This window comes from Marmota flaviventris, chromosome 14, assembly GCF_047511675.1.
Source record: "Marmota flaviventris isolate mMarFla1 chromosome 14, mMarFla1.hap1, whole genome shotgun sequence".
Taxonomy (NCBI): Eukaryota; Metazoa; Chordata; class Mammalia; order Rodentia; family Sciuridae; genus Marmota; species Marmota flaviventris.
This window is the reverse complement of record NC_092511.1, coordinates 38,857,822-38,877,930: the sequence shown is the minus strand read 5'-3', so window position 1 is coordinate 38,877,930 and position 20,109 is coordinate 38,857,822. Positions and strand designations below refer to the sequence as shown.

The following is a 20,109-nucleotide window of genomic DNA, read 5'->3' as shown; positions in this document are numbered from 1 at the left end:
AAACAGCTACACTCGTTGCTCTTTGCTTATACAGCTCAGTTCAGAGCAAGAGGCAAATGAGGAAGTAACAGCCCCACCACCTGTACAAACTGTGTAATGTCCCTCGAGGGGTCCTGGTCAGGCCACATCGTGGCACACAAGGTCCAATTCAAGAAACATTCAAACACCGAGACCTGAAAGTACGCGGGGCACAGTGGTGTGCTCCTGTAATCCCAGGAATTGAAGAGGCTGAGGCAGGAGGATCACAGGTTTGAAGATACCTCAGCAATTTAGCAAGGTCCTAAGCAACTTAGCAAGCCCCTGTCTCAAAATAAAAAAATAAAAAGGGATGAGCGTGTGGCTCAATGGTTAAGCACCCCTGGGTTCAATCCACATTACCCCCCAAAAATAAAATAAACCTGAGTGTTTACTTAGATGAGATTCACTGAGAACATGAGAAGCAAAGGTTCTCTTGGAATGAGAAAAAATAACTTTTAACATCATTTAGTTTCAACCTTCATAATTCAGAAATTTTTAATGCAATATCCCTGGCTGAGGATTTATTCAGCGGCTGCATACACTACACTCTTCAAGCGATAGAGACCTCATTGTGTTATAAGTTAGTTCATTTCATTCTCATTTGGACAAGATTAAACTCTTCTCCTTCCTATTAACCCCAAATTAACCTCCTCCAGGTCTCCCCAGATGCTCTGGAGGCCTAAGTCCAAATATTTTTTCCTTTACCAGCCTCCAGAGAACTTGAGGCAGCTGGTAGGGGTTTCCCAGAGACTTTCCTGAGAGCAGGACAAATTTTCAGTGTATCCTAAAAGCAAACCACCCAGCCCCCTTCCACACTTCTTTCCTGATGATGACCTCAGGCCAGCTTTGACCTCAGACTGCAGTGGGACACTGACTGCTGTCCCCACTCTACTCAGGGCATTGCATCTTGGTCCTGCCTCTGGCTTTGTGTTTGATTTACAATGACTTGGCTTCCTGCCCCAATTTAGGCAAATGCCGGTCCATCTTAGGACTCCATTCGGACATGCCACGTGATGAGATTAAAAAAAATAACAGCTCCAAATTCATTTCCCTTAATGGAAAGCAGCCGGTCATCTATCTTTAGGCCTAATAATGACTGACTTTAGAAACTGTTCAGCAGGCATTAAGTATTATCTTTTCTGGCATTTCATTTGACAGATGAGGAAACAGAAGTTTAGAAAGACAAAATTATTTGCTCATGGTAATAGAGCTGAGAAGATAAACTAATCTTATTTTCCAGCCCCATATTCTTCCTATTTCAGTTAAGCAGAAGCAAGGCTACATTATGCCTCTCTTCTGAATATATTTTGGGATAAATTTTCCATAGTTTGTGTGTAGTTGCATTCATTCTTTTTTTTTTAAATATTTCTTTTTTTAGTTTTCGGTGGACACAACATCTTTATTTGTATGTAGTGCTGAGGATTGAACCCAGTGACACGCGCATGCCAGGCGAGCGCGCTACCGCTTGAGCCACATCCCCAGTCCCGCATTCATTCTTTCTTTGACTCAACAGAAATTCACTAAGCACCTTTTATGCACTTTGTAAACACTCTCAGTAAGACCTGAAATAAGGTTCCCACAGGGATCTATATATTAGTGTGTGTGATCACACTGTGTGCACAAGTGTGTGTGAATTAAAACTCATGCATGAGGCTGAAGTTGTGGCTCAATAGTAGAGCACTTGCCTGGCACGTGAGGCACTGGATTTGATCCTCAGCACCTCATAAAAATAAATAAAGGTCATCAACAACTAAAAAAAAAAAGAAAGAAAGAAAAGGAAAAATAAATAAATAAAAGCCAGGGACTTTCGGTCTAAAAAAGAGAAGAAATTTCTGGCCTAAAAAAAAAGAAAAAGAAAAAAACTCATGCATGCATACATCCACTCAACAATAACCAAACACTTTTGAAACTACACACCACTGCAAGTCAAACAGTCATATTCCACTACCTCAGGGCATTCTCCTTCTAGTAGAGGCCATTCTCGAATGCTGTTAATGTGATAAAGCCCATCCCAGGCGTCTGTGGGACTCAAACCCAGATGCCTAATCAAGACTGGCAGGAGTGGTGGTGGTAACTACCCATAATGGTGGTGGGGGACTGAAGCTGCTGGCCCTAGGGAATTGAAAAAACCTCTAAGAACAGTGGACCTCTGAGCTGAATCTTGACAGTTGATATGAACTGATCAGGCAGAACAGAGTGAGAGTACAAAGGCAGGGAGGCGAGAGGGCCTGATCCTGCCAAGGAAGACAGGCACAGCTGGGGAGGCAGACAGGTGGGGTCACAGAAGCCATTCTTTATTATGCTAAGAGTGTGTGTTTGCTCTAAATACAATAGGGATTCAGAGGCAAAATTTAAAGAGAGAATAAACAGGATCAGATTTGAATTTGGGAAAGCAAGCTCTGGCAGAAAACAGGACAGATTAGAGGGTGGCAAGGCCAAAGGCAGGAAAACCTGGCAGGAGGCTAGGCAGAATTCAGGTGAGAAACCGACATTGAACCTGATGGCTCCGACCCCTACACGCTTCAAGTTTGAAATATATCAGGGGAGAAGAAATTATTTTTCACGTATGTCTCTCTGGGCACAGGTAATTTCCACAAAGCTCTGCAGAACTATAGTATCACCTCATTATTCTCCTTGGTGATTCTGGTGGCCCCAGAGAGTGATGTCACTGCTCAGTAAGTGGTGGCTGACTGCATGAGCGGTGGAGGTGGAGAAGTCCTAACCAAATAAAGTCAGGGTTCAGGAAGCACAGAGAAATCAAGTTTAAGCAAGGCAACATCTGAACCAAGACAAACAGAAAAGTTTCAGGATGAAAGGCATAGAGTGAAGAGCACAGGGAGCATAGGAAACCAATAAAGCAGCCAGCGCCTGCTGTCTCTGGTGGGGAGATTCTGCATATCTCCCTTTGCAGAGTGCACTGCACACAGCCCATAAAGCACCCTCAAGAGAATCTGGGAAAGGAGCCCTTCTGGTCAGACAGGCAACAAGAGGTAAGAGTCTGCAGCAGAGTTGGCACAGGGGGTGTGCATGTGTGAGCAGTTAAGTAGGAACATCTGGCAGCAAAGAGGACTGTGTGGGTGAGAAAGAGGCAGATGCCAACAGGCAGGGGGCTGTTTAAAGCTGGCTAAGCCCCATCACATGTGCCATTCTCTCTTGCAGATGACAAAAAATGATTAATAAAGAGGATAATGTTAAGCCCAAAATAATGTATTTTCTTACTGGAGGAAAATGCTGATCTAGGCAAGTCTGAGCTTTCTTGGAACTGGAGGATCCTGACATTATCATCTAATTCCCAGGAAAGTCTGACCTTTTTTTTTTTCATAAGATCATTTTTCCAAAAATCAGGAGCACTTGACTATTGGTGTGCTACTTAGAATGACCCCAACTGAACACTTTCCACTGAAGCCATGACAGAGCAGTGAGACTTTCACAAAATTCATGAGGTTTTGCTTCAAGCCACACAGGAGCAACAGGCCCAGAGCTGCGCTAAGGAAGCTTCTCAGGTGTAAAGATTTGAGATTAAAATATTTCTCTGTTTGTATTAATGCTAAACAGAGGCCAACAAAAACAAGGTTTGTAACATCAATTACTATCTTCCAGGCCTTCTAAATTGGCCCCAAATATGTATTACCGTGAGCTAGGAAAAAAATATTCAAAGGGATGAACAGGGGCCAAGATGTCAGTCCCGTCTCTGAATTTCTGGGTCATGGCTGTTTTAAATTAGATTCTCAATGCTGTTTCCATGAAACTGTTGGCTTAGCTCTGCAGTGGAAAAGCTATTTTTGTGCTCTGGACCACAGATATGAAGGCATATCCATAATTTTAATCATTTTGTTTTCATAATGCTCTTTCCCTCTGCTTAAGAACAGTCAAAGCTATCACTGTCATTACTATTTCTAAAAAGTCCCTTGCAAAAATTGACATGCTCTGAGTCGTACACAGATGCCACAGGACCCAAATAATGATTGTTGTAAAATAAGCACATTTTAGGTTTTGTGAAATTCTCAAGTAACACCTTCAGTATTTCTTCCTATGGCTACCTTCTCTCTGTCAGCTCTCCATCACCTACTCTTGAATGACTCAGGAGGGTCCCTCCTGGGAAAATCTAGTCCCAAAAGTGTCTCTCTAATATTGACACTTAACAGGCTCCCTCTGGGGTCTTTGTAATAAAAGTTTTATTTCCTTAAAGGAGAAGAGCACCAACAAATAAAGTGAAGAGATATTTCTGGTTAAGAGGGTCCTCGTTCTTAGGTAACCACATAGGTATTCTATAGAAAGGTTCAGGAGTAGGCTGTATGGGCTACCAAGTGGCATACAAATGCATTAAGAAATCTTACACAAAAGAAAAGTAAATTGATTACCAAGAAAACAGAAGATAATAGGGGGTGTGACCAAGAGCTCTCTCCAGAAGTCTTCCCTATTAGACCTTCTAAAGCACAATCCTAGTTTTGAAGGAACCAGCAAGAGAAGGTACAAAATGGGAGGGGACTAACATTTGTGAACATTAATATATACCAAGCACTTGACCCATATATTTCCTGTCATCTCACTGAATTTCAGATCAACCTGTTGAGGTAGATTTTGTCATTACTGTCTTACATAAGAGAAGAAAACAGCCTTAGATATATTAAATAATCCAGGCCTACTTGACTCCAAAATCCATTTCTTTTCCATTATGACTTAAAGCTTATGTGAGGATCAGAGAAGATCAAGGACTAACCCTGGTTTGGTTTCCTTAAAGTAAAGAACAGGGTTTGCTGGAAGGGTTGGTGGAAGATGTCTTTGTATAGATTACTTTAAACGTGACAAACAGGCTCCATTGATATCAATCAATGTCCTCAGAGATGGTGTTGGCTGCAAGTAAAGAATCAATGCTTAGTGTATGCCTCTCTTACCATGAGAGGCACGATAATCATGCAGCCTAGCAGAGAGAGAAAAGCAGCTTCACACAGCACAGGGAAAACTGGCCTTTCACATGCAGTATTTCCCTTCAGTGTAGGTGTTGGGATGCTCACATCATACTCAGATGGTGTGCTGAAGTGAGACTGCCTTTTGCAAACTTCTCTTGAAGGTCTTAATCTACTACGGAGACTCTAAAGGCCAACATTTGGAAAGCATCATGTTTGGGAAATTCAGATCTCATCTAGACAGAAAATATGTGGCCAGACAGACAGCAAGACACCACAGCAAGGGTGCCTGTGATACTGATGTCAGCACCAATATCAGGAGCAGCCTATTCACATCCTAATGGGTATATGTATTTACCTACTTGGATTCTACTTTACATATAACACAATAAACTTTAAAATTAGGAGTTAAAAACTTTATTCACAATGATGGATTGACAGAAGAATTACCATTCCTGATTAATCCAAACACTTCAGAACACAGAACAAAAAAATATAATAATAAAAATATGTTCTAAAACCTATATATAATTAGGTACCAGCAACGAAGAGGGAAGTCAAAGTTCAATCAATGAATGAGAGCTGAAGCCACAGAACTCATGGAAAAATCCAGAGACATCAGAGGCCTGAATGGCGAGCACTGGGATTTTGATGACAATGCGTGCAATGGGGGAGTGCAGGTGATGGCCACCTCAGAGCAGGAGCCCTCGGGGAAGCACCTGCACAATGCTGAGGGCCACAAAGGCTACTTCATAAGTGAAACAGATCTAGAAAAACATCATTCACCAATGAGAGGAAGCAGCAAGAAAACCTGTCATTTGCTTGGGCAAAGAGTGGAAAATGAGAGACCTATAAAATATGAAATCCAGGCTTGAACTGTATGCAAGAACAAGGTTTAAATGCATACTTCCAGATCACACAGGGGCTCTATGCCAAGAAATTCACAAAAAGGCTATTCTGGAGTAAAACACACAGGGCACCAGCTGAAGTAAATGTAAAATTACTTCATAAGGATATGCTAACCCTCTGAGTGCAGAGGATTTCTTTGGAAAACAACTCCTGAGGAGTATGTAAAACATAGGAGGAAATAAACCACCATTTAAAAAGTCAAAAAAGGAGATAAATATCTAAAGTATAAAATAAAGTATTGAAAAAAATTCAAATGTTTAGAAATGATAAGATAAAAAAAGATCATATTAGAAAAAGGCAGATATGGAGTACCAAATAGAAATCCTAGAAATTTTTTAAAAAGACACTGATTTCTTTAAAACAATAGATGAGTTGAATAATAAACTAAGTGGAGATGAGGAAATATTAATAAATTGGAAATAAAACTAAAAAAAAAAAAAACCACTCAGAGTATACTGAGAGATAAAAAGATACACAATACTAAAGAGAATTTTCTTCAGGCCCTAGATAAGACGGGAAGGTTCAAGGTTTGCCTAATGGATTGCAAATGGAGAGATGAGAGAGCGTAATGGATATGGGATCAAAGGCTTTTAGCTTCTGACATTCAGTCCTACTCCTCTACACCTAGAAGCATTACTGACTTACAGTGACTGCCCAACAATTATTTTAATTATAATTATTTTAAAATAAATTTGTAGCGAAAACAACTGAGAAACCTCTAGAGAATAGACAGAAGCCTTCATCACAAAGGCACACACTGAGTTCCAAGGAGGATATACAAAAACAGACCAACTTGGATATCAGAGAGAAAGGCAGAATGTGAAAGGCAAAGCAAATCTGCAAAGTCTCCAAGAGAGAAAACAGATTCCCTAAGAAAGGGCGACATGCTAAAAAGAGATATTTCATTAGGAATGACTGAAACTAGAAGGTAGTGGAATGAGAGCTTCAGGAAGTCGAGGGAAAGCTACTTAGAATTCCACACCTTGCCAAATCACCTCTCAAGACTGACCTGCAACACAGACATTCTCAAAATAAAAGACTATTACAAGACTGAGTATTAGAACACCAGACCTTTACTGAAAAAATTAGCAGTAAAGAAGAGGTAAGCAATGGTATGCAAGAAGCAATCCAGAGAAAGAAATCAGTAAAGTTAAACAAATGTTGGTTATAGGAAGGAAGGAAATAATGACCAACCTTTGTGACAGTAAGTAGGGAGAAATTGGAAGAGTTTAGACAATGTGGAAGAGGGGCAGATCAAATCTAAAGTCATCTAAAATCACTGCATCATTTAGAAGAAAATAAAGAAATTGACTACACTTTGTTAAATACACATGCTAGAAATTGGAGGATACTATTAAAAAATACAAATATACATCTTTCAAAACAGTTGACAGAAATATGCAAAACTTGATCAATTCAAAAACAAAAGGAAAAGAAGAAAAAAGAATGAACAAAAGTGGTAAAACAAAAAAAATAAGCCAGGCTCAATGGAACTTGCCTATAATCCCAACAACTCAGGAGGCTAAAACAGAAGGATTACAGGTTCAAAGCCAGTCTCAGCAATTTAGCAAGACTTTGCCTCAAAATAAAAAATAAGGGCTGAGGATATGGCTCAGTTGGTAGAGTGCTTGCCTCACATGCACAAGGCTCTGGGTTCAATCCCCAGCACTGCCAAAAAATTTTATTTTTAAATAAAAAGGTCTCGGGATGTGACTTAGTGACTAAGCACCCTTGGTTTGGTCCCCAGCCCCACAAAAAAAAAAAAAAAAAAAAAGGAAGGAAGAAGAAAGAAACATGGCAGAAATAGAATATATACCTACATATATTATACATATGCATATCATATGTGCATATTATAATATATATATTTTACCAAGAATGTAAAAATCTTAAATATATTATTTTCAGGTTGAAATTTTAAAAATCAAGCAACATATAAATGATTTTTTTCTAATATACATATTTAAAGTAAACTCTTAAAGAAAAGTTAATATTAAAAAAACATACTGAGGCTGGGGTTGTAGCTCTATGGTAGAGCGCTTGCCTCACACATGGGAGGCACTAGGTTCAATCATCAGCTCCACATAAAATAAATAAATTAAGGTATTGTGTTCATCTACAACTAAAAAAATTTTTAAAAAAGAAAACACTAACCAAGAGTAAGCAAGTATAGCAATATTAACACCAAGCAAAATAGAAATCAAACCAAAGCCATTAATAGAAATCAAAGAGGATATTACATAGCAAAATGAAAAAGAAATTCAAAGACTGTACACACCTATAATCCCAGGGACTCAGGAGGCTGAGGCAGGAGGATCACAAATTTAAGGCCAGCCTCAGCACTTTAATAAGACCTGGTCTCCAAATTAAAAAAAAAAAAAAAAGAGCTGGGGATTTAGCATGGTGGTGGTAGAGTGTCCCTGAGTTAAATCCCCAGTAAAGTTAAAGGAGGAGAAGAAAAAGAAGCAATTCACCAAGAATAATCATGGATTTGCATAAGCACTGATGGAATCACAAGAAGAAATTAACAAATCTACAATGAGAGTGGGGGGTTTTAATATTTTCCAGAAACCTAGGGGAACTCAGAAAACAGGCATTAAAGCAGGAAAGACAGGAAAAATTTGACCTATCAGAGTGATACAGAATTTTGCACCATCTAAGTAGGTAATATATTTTTCTTTTAATGCACATGCAGAATGTTTGGTAAACTCATGTTATTGGACATAAAGGAAGTCCTAACCAAAAAAATAATATATATATATATATATATATATATATATATATATATATATATATATACACACACACACACACATATATATATACACACATACACATATACATGTGTGTATATATATATATATGCTATTATATACATATATATGCTGTATATATATTATGAATATGTGTGTATATATATATATATATGCTATTATACAGACCATGCTGTTTTTTCATAATGTAACTAAATTTAAAATCACTAATAATTTAAACAAAGTAAAAATAAAATTTAAGTTGAAAAATGGAAAATTAAATAAATCTATAGCTTAAAAAGAAGTATCAGAAGTAAAAAGAAATATTTAGAGCTAAGTGATAATGAAAGCATCATATATCTAAATGTATAATGTGGCTAAAGCAATACTTTGGTAAATTTATAGCTTTTAATTAATTTATTGAAAAACAAAAAATAAATAAGCTAGGCATCCACTCAAATAGCTAGAAACAGAAATAATACAGAAAAATACAAATGACAAACAAAAAATATGGATAAGAAACTGTTTATTTGAAAAAACTAATTAAATAGACCTATATGTTAATTAAGAAAAAAGAGCTGACACAACATATTATTTTTTTTAAGAGAGAGAGAGAATTTTTTAATATTTATTTATTTTTTTTTTAGTTTTCGGCGGACACAACATCTTTGTTTGTATGTGGTGCTGAGGTTCGAACCAGGGCCGCACGCATGCCAGGCGAGCGCGCTACTGCTTGAGCCACATCCCCAGCCCCCTGACACAACATATTATGATGAAAAGAACGTAAGACACAACCAATACTTATAAAACCATAAAAGAAAATTATGAACAACTTTATGTTTATAAATTCAAGAACACATAAGTGGATCATCTTAACTAAACAATCAAAACTGAATCGAAAATAGAAAAATTAAATTCATTAATAATCAATAATAATTTATGAAACTTGATACAAATACCCTGTATAAGTGGTTCAGATGATTTCACAATTCGTTTTAATGTTTTTTGTTACCAGGGATTGAATCCAGGGGTGCTTAACCACTGAGCCACATCCTCAGACCTTTTTATATTTTATTTTGAGACAGGTTCTTGCAGAGTTGTTCAGGACCTTGCTAAATTGCTAAGGCTGGCTTTGAAATCATGACATTCCTGCTTCAGCCTCCCGAACCACTGGGATTACAGGCGTGAGCCACCATGACTGGCCCCTTAACAAACTTTTGTTTATTCATTTATTTATTTTTGGTACTAGGAACTGAACTCAGGAACACTTTACCACTGAACCACATCCCCAGACCTTTTTATATTTTCTTTTCAGATGGTCTCACCTAGTTGCCAAGGCTGCTCTCAAACTTGCTATCTTCCAGCCTCAGGTTCAGAAGCAGCTGGGATTACAGGTATGGGCAACCATATGTAGCTCAACAAATTTCTAAAGAACAGATAGTCTTTATCTCTTATAAAGAGTTTAAAATATATAAATATATAAATGAAAGAGGAAAAGCTATCCACTTACTTAATAGGATTAATATAAACTTAAAAAAACAAAATGAGAACAAGAGAAAAAATATATAATAATTATATATAATAATTATAGAATAATTATTTAACTTGTGAACTTCCACAAAAATTCTAAATAAAATGCTAGCATATTATACCCTATAAAATAAAAGATTGTACATCTGTACATGTATATATATCTATGCATATGCATGTTTTTAACTATATCTTAATTTTTATTTTTAATTATACTCATTAATCACATTGTAATATTAAGAATGAAAAACATACGATAATCTTATATAACTTACATGAAAGGCATTAAAACATTATATAAAATCAGTCATAGTATAATTTTTAACTTAAGAAATGTTAAGAATAGACGGAAAGTTCTTAATAAATATCTACTAAAACCTTAAGCAAAAGTTCATACTTAAGGAGGAACTTTTAAGAGTACACATTAAAGACAAAATTTAAAGGTATCCTCCAACACCGTCACTACTGAACATTGTACTGGAGGTTCTACCCAAGGCTATAAGAAAGATACAGAAGTCATAAGTAATTGGATAGAAAAGACAAATTACTGCTGTTTTATGATTATCTAAATTAAAAAATCAAGAATATTTACATGCAGACTTTTAAAACTAATAGGAGAAGTCAGGGTGATACTAGATAAAAGAATAAAATTTAAATATCAGGAATATTTCTATGGACCAGCAAATAACAAATTAGAAAATAAAATAAGAAAAAGAATATCATTTAAAATATTGAAAAAATCTATAGAAATAATTATAGCAAAAGTTGTATTAGAGATTTATAGGAGTAATCACCAGTAATCCTGAATGAAAAAAGATGACAAGATCCAGTATTATAAAGATGTCGTTATAAATTGAGTGCAATTTCAATAAAAATCTCAACAGGATTATGAATGTGTGTGCAAGTAGACAGACTAACATTTATATAAACTCATAAAACTCAAAAAGGCCAAGAAATTTTTAAAAATATGAATGTAATCACAAGCAATTATTTCACGCTTCCTTACATGGCAGGGACTATTCTAACATTTTTCATGCATTATCTCCTCAATTACTCTTGAAGTGTTTACCATTATTATTTGTATTTTATAGCTGGGAAGACTTAGAAAAGTTAAGTAATTTGCTCAAGGTTAGTCAGCTAGAAAATCACAAATGCTCTCGGAGCTTGGGGTAGGATTACATTTTCATAAATCCACACCTACATACGTATAGAACATTTTTGAGAAAATCCTAAAATCTAGGGAGAAGACAGGTTACATTACAATGAAATGACAATAATCTGTGATCAGACTAGTAGCAATACATTCAGGAAGATGATGGTGAAATATCTTCCAAGGACTCGGGAAAAATAATTTTGTCTAGAACACTACACAGAGACAAACTCTCATTTATAATAAGAGCAAAACAAAAACATGTTCAGGAATATGAATATTTTACAACATGCCAAATATCCTTTATTTAAAAAAAAAAAAAAAGCTTCTAAATTTACATTGGCATGAAGAAAAATGAACCCAGAAGAAAGGAGTAGGGTTTCAGAAGTAGCAGCCTCACAAGTGCCATAAAGAAACACAAACATGGCAGAAACAGGTCTTTCTCCCCCTCACACTAGCCAACACCTCAAAGAACAACAAAGGCCCATATTGGCAGAGCTCTGAAGGTAGAATTTGCCTAATCTACTTTAAATCTTGCCTTGTACTGGAACTATTCCAGAATCCCATAGGGTGCCTAGAACTCCTGTCTAGCTGGAAAGTCTCCATAGAATTCTGAATACTTCTCACATGCAGAACTGGTTCCCAAGGAAAGGTGAGCTGCCTCTGACTAAGTCTGGAGCAATTTTCAAAGGAAAGAAAAATAACAGTGGGAGGTGAGAGAGGTGGAAAGCAGGGACATTTTGCAAATAATCAAAATATCAGTTCTTATTAAAGCATGAAATATTTTTCCTTCCCTTTTCTATCTACTTTTTCCTTATAGTTAAAATAATAATAATAATAATTATTATTATTATTATTATATCACATGTTCAGGGAGAAAGTAGACAGTAGAAATTGAGATACCCAGACTTTTACCACTGACCTGAATTCAAGATTCAATTCCAGCATTAGTAGCTATGCAGCTTTGGGCAATTTACCCCTCTGATCCTAGTTTCTGAATCTCTATAACAAACATAATAGCAGTACTTACCCTAAAGAGTTTTAAAATGGCATACTATGGTGTCAGTGCTTAATGCTCAATAAATATTAACTAGTATTGTTGTAAAAAAAAATTGAGAAACATAGCCAAGCACACACACAAAAAAAATCAAAAGCACCTGTAATTCCACCATCCATAGTAATACATATAATTCCAATTTTTTTATATTTTCAAAAAGAGAAATAATAGTGCTTCCTAATCTATAGCTAGCTCTATAAATTCACTCCCATACTCTAAGAATGTCTTATACAGTTCAGTATTTTTGTACAACATGGTGTTTAAAGGTCATATGGTATTCCTTAGGGTTGTTTTATTTCTTAAGGATCCCTACCCTCCTTCCTCTCTGCAGGTACCATACTTGATGTATGTGCAACTCATCTGACCCGGCCAGATAGGAGCTGCTTGCCTTCTATTAGCTAGCCATTCAAACCACTTACTCCTTAGGTCAGGGGCCCTTTGTAGCCTTCATGACATCCCAGCATCCACAGCAGTCTATCGTGAGGTTGCTAAGCCACCCCTGTAATGCCAAACCACCCAGTTTAACAAGATTCCATGAGAGGAGCAAAAGCTGAACAAGGCAGAAAGACATTTTTCTCCATATAGTATCAGGTATTAAATACACGATTAGAAATTCTCAGAGGGAAATTAAAAAAAAAATGTCAGGAAGAGGAAGAGACTGAAGATTCTTATCTGAGTACATTGTTTTTCTAAGCAACAGGGCCAAACAAGTTTAAACCTGAAGGGCATTTTTTTGAATGGAGTCACAATGCTTCCTTATCAATAAAGCTTAGAAACCACAGTAAAACCTTACAGTTTCACAGAATGGAGAACTGTCAAATTGATCAGTGGAGATAAGTAAATTATATTCTGTTTTAAATGTTATTTTACTTTGAATGAATTTTTTTTTAATTTTTATTTCCAAATGGTTCAATGCCTTGACCTGTTTTAATGGGTTGTTCACAATCTGATCTACTACATTTGTTACAATCACTTGATTGTTTGTACAGAAAGGGGAATGGCTAAAGTTCTTGACAAGTGTGTTCTCCTTACATACAATAAAATTTCAACATCACTCCCTGTATTCCTGTTCACACAGTGAGCAAAGCTTTTTCTTCCAGGTCATGTGGAAGTAAACCAGGCTCTGGCTGCTTCCCCTGCTCTGATTCTGGTGAGTGAGCAGAGGTTTGCAATATAATCCATATCAATCCCTAAAAAGAATATCCCAGATTCTAGACTCCATTTTCCCAGACCCATTCGAGAATTAGCAAGCTTCCTCTAAACACCCAAAGAACCTAGCTTGTCATGGAAACACTGATTCAACCATAATAAGAACCAGCATAAAAACCACAATGAACTAAACATGTCTTCCAGCCAATCGGACTGTAGTTGAAGCCACAGCCTGGGGATTTAATAAATGAGTTTTGTTTTTTGTTTTTTCTTTGTGGTCCTGCTCATTTTAGCCTCTTCCATAGCCTTGTTTGCACAACTTCTATTTAGAGAGAGAAGGGAGTGGAAAGATGCTGGCTAGCAATGCAGAGACCTGCAGATGGGCAAGGCCAAGCTGGAATGCTAACAAACGCTGCTCTGCTCAGCCCAGCCCTGCCCTGCCCTGCCCATCAAGCAAATTAAAACTTGTAGCCTAGAGGCAGCTTTAATAGCTTGTTTGGAGTAGTCTAAAAACAAGCTACACTTGCTTCTTTCTCCTACCAAAACAGTGGACCAAAGTCGGCTTTCAAGAGACAAGGTTCTGCACCATATTTTTAGCAGGCAATCTCTTCTTCTCTTCTTTTTATCATTCTTCCTGTTTCTTTTCTTTCAGGCTTAGAAAGACGAATTATATGAGGTGTTTGTTATTATCATTGGAAGAAAGCAGAGTCAGTGGAGAGGTTAAAAAAGAAGATGCCAAACCAACAGAAATAGTAAAATCCTAAGAAGGAATAGATTTCAACTACCCTAACCCCTCAAAAGTTGAAATCCCAAATTCCAGAGAATGTTATTCCTGCAGGAAATATTTGGACAAGTGTGGCGGTGCTTGCGGCTGTGTCCCCTTGGCCTGGCTCCTCACTTTGGGGGGACAGGATAGGCTGAAGATTTCAGTAGGGGTGTAAGTCTGGGGGCCACGGGCCTCCCAGGAAAAGGGTAGGAGACAGTAGTGCAAAGAATAGGGGCCAGAAAGAAAGTGATGGGTCCTGGATGGACGAGATCCACAGCCCCCAAGGAGGACTGAAGGGCAGGGCCACTGTCCCCTGTCTGGGAGACCCGGGATCCACGCGCGCGCGGGTGTAGAGCCCCCGGCCCCGCTCGGGGAAATGAATCTAGATGCTTTTGGGTGCTGTTGGAGTTTGCTTTCTTTAGAGTCGGACCCAGAGCAGAGGTGAGGAGGGGAAGCCCCGTCGCGGCCCACCCCCTTGCCCGCCCGGGGCGCCTACGGGGCAGCGAGTGCAGGTTGAAGGAAGACGGGGACGCAGCACGTCGGGGCGCCGAGCGAGCCCAGGAGTTGCCCGAGTCCCGGGATCCCGCCCACAAACTTTCCTAGAGAACTAAGAGTGGCCCCACCCTGGAGAGGGGGCTCCCAAAACTTCCCCGTCTGTCCCCCGGGGCTGGTCACTCACGCGCAGCGTAGCTGGGGCTCCGACTCTAGCCGCCGCCATCCACACTGGGAGGGGTGGGGGAAGGGAGGGGCGGGTCCGGAGCCCGCGGAGTGGCGGGGAGGGGAGGGGCTCCCGTCCCCGCCCCTCTCCTCCAGCCCCGGCTCGATCCCCTTTCTCTTCTCTTCTTTCCCGCCTTGGATCCCCTGAAGTTTTTCTAGTGTCCGATTCCCCAATTTGCCTTCCTGCGTGTATCTTCAATCTCTGAATCTCTAGACCCCCAAAAGGAGGAGAGAGCGCTCACTCCTGAAAAAGTGGGGTGGTGGTGGAGAGGGGTAAAGGATTACTTTGAAAGTCTCTGCTGAGGGCCTCTTTTCCCTTCAGGTGGAACCCACCGTGTTAGCAGAGTGAGATGAAAGGTAAAGCTAGAACCCCGCCTTCCTGGAGCTGTCAACCCTTGGCAGGATAGCCGGAGACAGTTGAGTGACAGGCCAAGCTGTGTGGGTACAGACGGAGATAAGTATCTACTGCATATACCTGGTGTGCCGCCTTTGGAGTGCAGAAGCCAGGAGAAAAGGAAGTCGTCCTCCCAAGAGAGGTTTTAAAGTGGATTCTAGACCTTGCTCCGTTGCCCGCCTACAGGTGACTCAGAACTAGTCTCAGCCTCCTCCTCAAGTGGGCTGCCTCACTGGAAGAGAGTCAGAATGAAAGGAAGAGCCCCTCTTCCAAACACACCCGGCCCCTTTTCCTGGAAGGGAGACTTGAGCTGCGTTAAACAGGCTCCGAGGGGCCAGAAAACGGAATTCCAGAGCCTAGGGCATGGTTCTTTGAGGGCTGGCAAGACTGGAAGGTTTAAGAGGGGAATGTTCGGATGGGAAAGTGGAGCTGGGCATTGAAGCAGAAAACAGGAACTCCATGAAAATGTTTAAGCAAAGCAGTATTTTGATCCATATAGTATCCCATTCACTTTTGATTTCCCAGAACCTGGCATATAGTAGGCACCCAGTAAAATCTTCATAGATTCAAAATGGCAATTGAGAAATAATTTAACAGTCTGCAAGATGAACTGCCTGGGAAGAGGGGAATTGCACCTCAGGAGAGGAGTCAGGAGGAGCTGATGAACAGCTCAAATCAAGTGCTATTTGGATGGTGGAAAGAAAGTGGGGGGATTCTGGCAGATTCTCACAGAACACTTCCCTGCCTTTCTATAGCAGTGTGATTCTTCATCTTGCAGGTCTAGGCTTGTTTTTTTTTGTTTTTTTTTTACCTTCGAATGTCCATGAAATGGAAAAGATTTAAGTACCCTGTTCAAAAACCAACCAGTGTTGAGAACCCCTGTTCAGGGCTATGAGGGAGGAAACTGACATTCAGAGAGGCCAAGGAAGCCTGAAGTCACACTGTTGGGACCTATTTAGGATACCTTTATTCTCAGATAAGATTTCTAATTATTTATACTTAAGACACTCAAGCAAACAGGAAAAAGGCCTCATGTCCTCCTCACCTCCCCATTTCCTCCAGCTACCTTCCCAGTGATGCTCAATAGTTGAGGAAGGGCAAGTGAGAGCCTGTAGAATAGGAAGTCAACTGACTGGGATCTTTTCAGAGATCTTCACTGAAACCAGACAGCACTAGTCCCAGTCAGATGCCTGGGAAGGAGCTGAGAGAAGTGGAGAGAGATAGAAGAGCTGGGGACATGGGAGTTGGAGGAAGAGAAGAAAAAGAGAGGTGGCAACTTTTTGTTGTTTGTGTGCCTTGACCTCCCCACAAAATTGGACCTCTTATTATCCTGTGTCTAGCCCACCCTTTACCCTAGGACCTCCCTGGGAGGCCAGCCCATCTCAGAAAATGCTGCAGCTAACTGGAAAGAGGATTCATACAGAAAACAACTCACTGGAAAAATAGTAATTATCACTGTACTTCAATAGAGTTCTGAACACACCTTTTGAATTGTCATCTTTGAAATAAGCAGGATGGTCTTGATTAGTACGTAGCCCACCTGGGGAAAGAAATCTCTTCTGGAAACATTGACACCTCTGCAAAGCAAACAGGCCCATAATTTTCTACAGCATAAGTACAGTTGGTTGAAAACCATTTTATCTTTTGCAAAGGATAGGCCTTCCCCTTCTTTGTGATTCAGCGTTGCCCCCAAAGATTGCCACTTTCATGAATGCAGATTTATTTCTTGTACTCCAACACATATTTCCAGAGGATTCTTTCTGGCAATGTCCTTTTGAATCAAAATCTGGTGGTAAACAGCTTAGTCTGGCCTCAATAGCTAAGCCATCACAGTCATTCATCCCCAGCTGTGACCTCATTTTACTCCAGTTCTTTCCTTGCTTTATAATAAGTAGACTCTCAGACTGCGTCATTTTCCTTTTTGCTAACAGGTTTCTCTTACCCCACAGTCTTTTTATAGAAACATTTAGGATTTCTACAGTTTAACAACAGGTCTCTAATGTGTCTATAGATAGGGCCTAGTAGATTAACTTGGAATTCCTCAAAACTCAAGTCAGCCAGAGCTGTCAGGATCAATTAATATAACTTCAGGAGGAAAAACTGGCTTAATCCCAAATGATTGATGAGAACATTCCTCTATAAAACCTTTTCAACAGTAAGCCACTATTTAAATGATAACACTCATTCAAGATAAAGTAAGGGCTTTTTGGAAAACCACATTCAAAAAGTTGTTAGTGGATAGCTTCAATAACAGTTCAAATGAAACAGGAGGAAAAAAAAAAAAAAAACACCCTGCCATTTTAGATGCATGATGCATTCAGACCTGATGTTTGAAGAACTAGCTACTGCTAAATGACTTTTTCTATGAGGAAATTCTATGAGGAAATTTCCAGAGATAAATGCCCATGTCTTCAATGAGAGTGTCAACTGAAATCAATGCTGTTTAGGCCAGTAGTCACCACTCTGAACTTCTTGAGATTGCCTGTCCTTTATTCTGCAGATGGGACACCCTTAGGTATGGCTTCAGCTACACTGACCTTGGCTACAGTTGTTGATCCAATCCTTGATCCAATCCTTACAATGTATCCAATTAGCATTTACTGAACACTTCCTATAAACATAACATTCTGCTAGGCACCAAGGGAAGTAAGTAAAAGATACCTGCCTCACAGCAGGTATCTTTAGAGAGATGACATACATAAAGTAACTATATGAGACTGGTTGACAGTTTAACACAACTGAGGAGTATCCTAAAGAAATACAGGAAAGCTGAGAGAATATCCTTCAGTATCTGCGCAGGATGTAATTGAATGACATTTTGTTCTTTGTTAACTGAACTTTACTGTTTCTATTTTGGGGCCCAGAAGATGTTACCATAGGGCTATTCCACTCCTCCCTTGTGTTTAAGAGAACAGTGGGGTTGAGTTCAGGGATATTAAAGCCCCCCCAGGGGGGAGGGACTCAAGGTTTTAACAGGAGAGGTACTTTTTTGAGGCCTCTATTCCTGCAAACAAAAGTCCCCAGCATGTTTCTATGACTGAATTTTTCTAATCCTCTCCTTAGGAAAAGTTATTCTAACTCTCTCTAACCCTTTCTTTCAAAGACTTGGAAGAGCTATAATGGGTTTTCCTGCTTGAATACTTTGATTGCCAGTTAATTTCCTAATTTAGATCTAATTACTAAACTGCTTAAAAATTTAAGGCAAAGAGGCAACCACTTACTGACAAGCTTTCCATTTATCACTATGGTATCTGAGGACATGGCTCTTAGCCGAGAACAGAAACTTCCTCTTCAAACATAGAACAAACTATTCCTTGTCAGTGTGGCTCCCACAGATGTTTTCTTAGCCATCATCAACCAACTATGTTGCTATCTTCACATGTTAAAGTTAAGCAGTTTGAAGTCTTAAGACATGGGAGTAATTTCCAGGGTTAATGCTGCATAAAACAAAACTATAAATTGCACATATTTTCTGTCTGAGGATTTTTACTATGAAGACGGCCTTAATTCATTCATTTTGTTCCAACTCATTTGGTGACTTAGCTAATTGGTTCATCATTTTAAGTTTTTGGGTTTTTTCCCACACTTTTGTTTGCAAGTGGAATGGCTGAGTTTGGGGTTTGTTTGTTTAATGGATAATGAACTTGAAAGTGGTCATGTTGTTAAAAAGTATCTGTTAGCTTAACTGATAGTTTCTTACCAAAAGCAATGAAGAATCCAATTTTATCAACTTTGAAAACTGAGTAGTACTGCATATAACAAGTTAATGGAGAGGGAGTTTGAAAAATACCATACAGTGCTATTTATTGGTTTCTTAAAGCTGTGCTTGAAGGCTCTTTTCCATGCTTTCTAGGAATACTGTAGATCACCATGTGGACCAATGCCCCCTGGAGTTGTGCAGACAGGTAAAATACTTTTCCCCCTTCTCATTTGGTATTTCTTCTCACATAATCCTAATATGACTAAATACATATTTTATACAGCCATGAACTAACAGGAATAAAAAATGAGAGTTGTGTGCTTGATACTTCTCATTTTCCAAATTTCCAACAATAAGTAGGTAATATATAATCAAGAAAAAGTAGGAAATGTCATTTTAATACGTTCTAAAAATCCCATCTTCTCCAGTAAGCAAGGCATGATTAATTAGTCCTCTTTTGGTCTTGGCTTTCATGGACTTCAAGTCCCTACTCTGTGCCTAGACTGAGAATTCCCTCTCATTTTTTCACTTTCCATGCCACATAAGGCCTGGACAGGAGAGGTAAGCTGCAAAGGTAAGTTTGATAGGTGGGCTGCAAAGGTAAGTAGGGGGGAGGGCAGTCACTGGAAGGGCTCCTGGAGCTGAGTGAGGGTTGTTTTAAAGGTGAAAAAGACACTTGATACCCAGGATGTTGAAGAAGGGAGGTCCTGGGACAACAGCAGTGCTGCTACCAGAGATCAACTAATATAGCCTGGAGCAGGTTGCGGGTACTGGGAGAGAGTTTTTATTTTTTTGAGTTGGGGTGTCACTATGTTACCCAGGCTGGTGTTGAACTCCTGGGCTCATTTTAAACTAATCTGCCTCCACCTCCTGAGTAGCTAGACTACAGGCACACACCATGGCAGCAGGCTTGACAGTTCTTGAAGATGAAGTTGGCTGAACACTCAATTGATTTGAACACACTGAGAGCAGAGTTATCATAACTGGGAAAAAACTTAGGAATAAATTAGTGATGAGGATCATAGAAAACAGTTAATAATTTTAAAAAATATACAATGA

The 20,109-nt window shown here is 39.1% G+C and overlaps 1 protein-coding gene across 1 annotated transcript in view; it reads right to left on the bottom strand.

Moving 5' to 3' along the window:
- Ston1 (stonin 1) overlaps positions 1-14,970 on the bottom strand; it is a 48,295-nt gene extending 33,325 nt beyond the window's left edge. The window contains exon 1 of the mRNA XM_027934324.2: positions 14,919-14,970. The gene's annotated coding sequence lies outside the window, so the exon portion shown is untranslated. The remainder of the gene's footprint in view (positions 1-14,918) is intronic.
- Positions 14,971-20,109: the final 5,139 nt, after the last annotated feature.